Here is a 7,301-nt window from a genome sequence, read left to right as displayed (position 1 = left end):
GGTGGCCACTGTCACCGTTGACCTGCGTTTTTTTTACCTTGAACTCTCCCTTTTTACATGTTCTATCTCTCATTCTAAATCCTAAAATACCAATTTTACCCATCTCCCCCATTTCCATCTCCATCTCTCTCTAAAACCAGAACTCTCCATTTCATCCTCTCTCAATGCGTTGTTTCATCCTAGGTACTCAAGGATAAAAATTCTTATTATGGGAAACTTCTAAATCATAGAATTTCTTTAGTAATTTGAAAACAATGAAAATAGATTCCACTTTTGGACACATAAACCCTGTTGTAACACTAACATTACTCCATTTTTGGACTATAGCTTCTTTGCGAGCTCGAATTCAGGATCCTTCAACATCCACTTGTTCGAGCCTATAATATCACAGTTGCGCCTTCTGTCACATGGAATGCAATTGCTTTTTTTCTCTATCCTTTGGTTGACTAAAAATTGTTCACACCTTCGGATGATGTTGTTTGGACTGGTTGGTGGCTACTTGGTTACAGCATCTTCCGATCTCTTTTCTGCCTATTGCATTTAAGAATTTTGTTTGATTGGATGGAGTTTGCTAAAGGCAGTGAGAGAGAAAGGAGAGTTAGAGAGAGAAAGGATCTAGGTAGATGAAGGAGAAGAAGAATAATAAGGGTAAGATGAGTATTTTAGAGTTTAGGAGTGAAGAAGAGAGAGAACATGTAAAAGGGGAGAGTCAAAGGTAAAAAAAACTTTGGTCAACGGTGACAGTGGCCACCGGTATAACAAAGTGTAAAGTTCAATGGTCATACCGTGAAAAATTGAAGTTGAGTGGTCACAATATGAAAATGGATAAAGTTTCGTGACCATGGGTGTAATTTACCCCAAATATCACGTTTCAAGTCCTATTAAGTCGTTAGACAATTCAAACTCGGTAGATGATACATGTTTAGTGAACATTTCAATCGGGTTCTTAGAAATATGAATATTCTTTATCAAAATTTCCCCTCTTGCAACTTCTCGAACAAAATGAAACAATATGTTAATATACTTTGTTATTTCATGAAACATTTGATCTTTTGTCAAATGTATAGCACTTTCGTTATCACAATTAACATACACAACATCTTACTTTGTTGCAAGTTCACCAAACAAAATTTCCAGCGATATAGCTTCTTTAATGGTTTTAGATATGTTATTGACAATGCAACTGTAGACTGTAGAAAACCCTTCCAATTATTAGTTGCATCGCCAATGGTAAAACCATAAATTGTCAATGATTTCTTCTTATCCAAATCAGAGAATTGCAATTACCAACCAAACTGCTAGAATATCTACCATATTCAAGGCAATAATAAGAAATTACACACATGTACCTCAATATCCACTACATCGCTTCCGAGTGAGCTTTCCCAGAAAACGACATATACCGGATAACCACACTAACTGCTTGAGCCAAATCAGGACGAGTACAGACCAAAACATACATCATGCTACCGACTGCGTTATGGGACACGTGCCATGTACTTCTCATTTTCTTTATTGTGGTGATATAATAGTAGAAACCTTGAAATGAGATACTAATGAAGTAGACACTAATTTTGTATTTTTCCATGCCAAATCTCTTAAGGACTTTCTCAATATACATTTTTTTTACTAAAGCATAACTTACTAGCTGTTTTCTCACAAATATCTAATCCTAAGATTCTCGTGGCTCCATCTAAGTCTTTTGTCTCAAATTCACCATTCAATAGATTTTTGAGATTACAAATTTCGGATTTATCTTTTCAAGTTATGAGCATATCATCAACAACAAATAGATGAAGGAATTTCCAACATTCATTTGATAAGCACAACTATATATTAAAAGATAATCTCGAATAATTGATGCAGACATCCAACCTGGCGGATCCCATTCTACCATGAAACCTTGTGGACCACCTTGAGATGTGGGCAAGGCGAACAACACGTATCCCTGATGGCGTATGCTGGATGAATACTTGTAGCGGACCCTAAAGATTACTTCATGAGCAAGGGTTAAGCTTTACTTCCTTGCGAAGGAAACCAACCAACAACTTGACAGTCCTTTACTGTGCTGTCAATACTATTTGTCTACATATATTACCTATTTTACCCTTTTTGTTTCTTCTTTGGTTGTAACCCTAGTAGGGGCAGTTAGGTCCACTTGTTCTCTTTAGGGGAAGTATTTAAACCCCCATCTTTTGTAAGGATGAGTAACTTTTATCAATCAATCAAATTTCTCTTTGAAAGTAAGGTTTTATACCTATATCTTGGAATTAACTCCTTCTAGTTTAGCTAGAGAAGAACTTCTTTATTGATTCACTACGCCAAAACCCTCTTCAGACGACGGTTAAAAACTGTCGTCCCGCGAGATATAAATCTGTCACGGGGCTCGCTGCCGTCTATTGCACATTCAGACGACGGTCAGGTTCTGTCATGTTTCATCATCATACATGACATTAGCCTATTTTCTTACTGTCATTTTACCCTTGTTACGATGCAGCTTATTTATTACTGCCGTCACCTTTAATGTCATCAAATGACATTTTTACAATTAAAACCGTCAGGTTAGCGTGTGGGAAATTGGCATATTTAATTTGAGATGACAGTTCGTATAATAATTTCTGCCGTTATAGCCTGTTTAGATGGCATACGTCTTAATCAATCATGTCAAAGGATTTTTTTTCATGTGACAGAAACATTAATTTTAATGTCTTTTTATTGCTGTTTAGATGACATTTTTAAAAATTAAAATGTCACTTTATGCCTTATTCTTCGTTTGAATTTCTGGTTTTTATACCTGAATACAGAAACATTCTAAAATATGAAGATTAAATTCTGTATATCAATGGTTTTAATTTTATTGGAGACCAATACTCATAATATGTTTACATTTGTGCCTAACGTCAATCCATATCTTGAATAACCAATACATTTCTGAATTAAAACACAAAAAATAACCAATCTTCCATAAGTTAATCCATATCTTGGAGTAATAATTAGACATATAATCCCAAAGGTCTTGGTATCTGCAAAAGCCAAACAGGTCATTAATATTACACACAACCCTAAACTCAGTAGTAATTATGTGACCCTTCCCCTTTCACGGCCTTTCACTTACCACAATCATATCACTATAAATATATACATCATAATTCAGAATCATACCTTCAACAGCTAGAAAACTTACCAACAATGGATCCCCTTGTTGAAACTCCAAGAGACATAATTGTTGACTTGAATAAGTTGTACATGGAGAACCCAGAGTGGCTTATGGCCATCAATGGTACGTATGTCAATCCATAGTTGTTCTGTAACCCTTCCTGGTTTTTTCTGTGTATTTCTAATGATTCTTCTTGGATGATAACGTACAGGTCCTCTCGATGGTAACTTCTTCACATGGTCGATCAGGATGAAAGGCCCCCAATACACCCCATATGAAAGGGGTGTATTTGAATCAGAATCAGCTACCATCCGGATTTCCCAAACAGACCTGCAAGAGTAATATTAACTCAGATCAGTAAGATATAATCACCTACATGAAACATACACTCATAAATCTCTCCTCTTATTCCCAGTTTTGGTTCCGGAATAGGATATATCATCCTAACGTGGCTCCTCAGGGGTCGATTCATCTTCCCCGTATCCTTAATAACCATCGCTTTTCCACTGCCACGGTATAATGCAACCATTTATCTATTTCATTTGATAAACATTTTCAGCTTTAAGAGTATGCCTAACATGCTATAACAAGTAGACAACTTATTCAAGTGAACATGCTATAACAAGTAGACAACTTATTCGTGCATGTCTATTCCTTACTTATTCAAGACAACTTATTCCTTACTTATCATCATAGGTCATGTTCAAATAAAAAAGAGTATGGTGATATCTTATCATTTGCAAGCCATATCAGTACATGCAATTAGCCTAAATTTACCTTTTAATACATGCTTCACGTATGCTCAATGACCCTTTTACAATGTTCCTCTAATACTTGATGCATGATTAATAAGCTACATGCCCAAATGAACAATCGTACACATACTCATACAGAACCTCAATATAAACATCAACAGAACATCATACATAAACATGTTTCATACACATACACATACTCGATCACTTCTAGCAGTATAACTCATAGGTGTAAGAGTAGTGCCAATCTCAATGAACATTCAAAGCTTTAGAGTATGCCTAATCAGCCACATGCTTAATGACCCTTTTACAATGTTCCTCTAATACTTGATGCATGATGAATAAGCTACATGCCCAAATGAACAATCGTACACATACTCATACAGAACCTCAAACATAAACATCAACAGAACATCATACATAAACATGTTTCATACACATACACATACTCAATCACTTCTAGCAGTATAACTCATAGGTGTAAGAGTAGTGCCAATCTCAATGAACATTCAAAGCTTTAGAGTATGCCTAATCAGCCACATGCTTAATGATCATTCATACATAAACTCTATGAGTCCTAGCTTCCTAAACAGTTATATCTAACAATCAGATCATACCAATCATTTCATCATCACCCAAAACATCATACATATATGTAATTGTTCAGTTCAAACCCACATAACAATATATATACTAAATCAGGCTAGTTTCCTAAATCAATGAGTTCTAGGTTCCAAAACAGTACATCAAACATACACAATCACTTTTAAAGGCATGACCAATCAGTTCAAACCAACATAACATTAATATATATTCAGTAAGTTAAAGAAATCTTCCCATATGCTAAAGGCATGAACCGATTGACAATCTCTTCAGTCAGTCTTCCCATGTACTGAAGCATTCTTACTATCCCTGCAAATAGTGTTCAAATAAAAAGGAATCAGATGAGTTCATACCATCTATTGTATCAGGCAATGTCTTGCCCTAAATTAAAAAAGATAAAGACCCAAGCTTTACATCAGTGAATCTAAATATAATAAAATCAGTGTAGCTAAGCGAGAGATCTAAACCTTTCAACGATAGGTCTGAAAATCACAAAATCATTATACCAGCTGCTGAAATCGACATACACCAAAGTAAAACGGATGAGGAAAAGATAGAGTAAGGAACAATGATACTCTAATACAGCTAGGAACGAAGAAAATATGGCTTACCAGTACCATGTTTCGAGCTCACCCAGTGATTGCATGTTCAAATCAACCATGGAGATAGAGCGGGATGAGAGGGATGAAGCTTGCGTAACCTAAACTGGGGTTTGGGATTGAGAGAGGGTTTATATACCAGCTGAAATTTCAGTCAAATGATATAGAGCGCTTAAAATTTGGTATGTCCGCGTAAGTGAAATTTCATTTGCCGCTTTTTTGTTTTCGGCATATAATGACATTCATTTATTAGAAGTGTCATCTGTTGAGCGCATCAAATTTAACGAAAACGCGTGTTTTCTTTGGATGATAGGATTCTGTAATCGTAATGTCATCTGAGAATCGAGCGCATTTTTTATTTCGCCTTCAGATGATATACAGTTAAAATAATGTCACGAAAAATATTCAGACGACACGAAAACAAATGTCTGTCATGTATCTTGTGTCATGTGAAAGGAAAAATGGCATAGTGATTTACAATTAAAATCATCAAGCTTGTCTTTAATCTGTATCAATAATCATGAGACAACATAATAAAAAAGAAACATCGTGTATCATTTCATCATCGACTACTTTAGCCCATACAGAGATCTCTTCAATAAGCATATACATGATCTCCCTTTCCTTCGATCTCAAACCCCTTAGGCTGCTGCACATAGATCTGCTCATCCAACTTTCCATGCAGGAAAGTTGTCTCGACATCCAATTGCTCCAACTCCAAGTCATTCATAACAACACGAGCTAATAAAACACGGATTGATATGTGCTTTACTACAAGTGAGAAAAAAATAATGGAAATCAACTCCAATAACTTGACTAAACTCCTTATGCCACAAGCCTTGCCTTTTAACATGTCTCATCCACACTAAGAAAACCCTCTTTCTTCTTATATACTCATTCGCAGCCAATTATCTTTTTACCTTTGGGTGTTATAACCGAATTCTATGTATCATTCTGATGAAAGGGTTCGATTCTTTTTCCATAGACACCAACCACTTGTTAGAATTATCTGATCTGATAGCTTCATTGTAGGAACTTGGATCTCCATCTGTCTGCACCTCACTTGCAACAATAAGTGCATATAAGATTGAATTTTCATACATTATTGGTGGATATAAATATGTTCTCAGTTTTATAAATTCTATGTCCAAGTATTTTACGGACTTTTTTTTTTTTGCTCTCAATAATATGATTTAAATAAAAAATTACATGTCTATATTAAACCTTAAAGGATTAATAAAAACATAACCAAAATAGTATAGTTTCTCGCACCATTAAAAAGATTCAATTTTTTTTGTATTATACAAGAAAATTAAATTTTCACCCTTTAAAAAAAATAATCACATGTGTCTAATCAATCCAAAAGGAGCGTTTTTTTTATACTTCATGTTTTTTTTTGACGGAAATGAATTATGCATTAAAGAATCAATCAATTGATTACATCTGCTTCAACCAAAGGTCTCACAAAAAGAGGAGTTGAATCCTAGTACATTGGACTTTGCCAGAAAAACAAAGAACTAGCAAGTAGGTCGGCAATCCGATTAGCCTGCCTGGGTATATAGGACACTGATAAATCATCACAGCTGCGAGGAGTCAACTGACAGTGACGAATTACATCCCCAAACTTAGAGAGATCTTCCGTTGGTCGCGCAAACACATCCGTAACTATTTTCGCATCCAATTCAACCATCATTTTACTCAAACCACTGTATTTAATCCAGCTGAGAGCTTCCTTCAATCCAAAAGCATTTGCAATTGGCACTACCCAGCACCCGACTTTATGTGTCGTCCAGTAAGCCCAGATTCGACCTAAGCCATCCCTGCAGACCCTACCAAATCCCATCGCTCGTGTTTGAGTCCTAACTGGTACATCGATATTTACCTTCCAGTATCCAATCCGCGGGAGAGACCAGCGAACAGCAATTGCATGAAGGGCAGCAGCAACAGCAACAGGCGTGCAAGAATTATCAGCAAAAATAGCAGGGGCGGAGCTGTCCAGATTAATTGATGTATACTCGGATAGCTATTGAAGACTACGTGGGATACACTGGCGAGCCGGAACAATTTGTTTATTCCATAGGCAATTATTTCTTTCTTTCCATATTTCTCAAATGATGACACACATTTTCATCTGTTCACCCACACTTGTAGCACTATTAAGCATAGCATGAAACCAATCCAGGAAAT

This window comes from Euphorbia lathyris, chromosome 9 (assembly GCF_963576675.1).
Source record: "Euphorbia lathyris chromosome 9, ddEupLath1.1, whole genome shotgun sequence".
Classification (NCBI taxonomy): Eukaryota; Viridiplantae; Streptophyta; class Magnoliopsida; order Malpighiales; family Euphorbiaceae; genus Euphorbia; species Euphorbia lathyris.
This window is presented reverse-complemented; position numbering follows the sequence as displayed.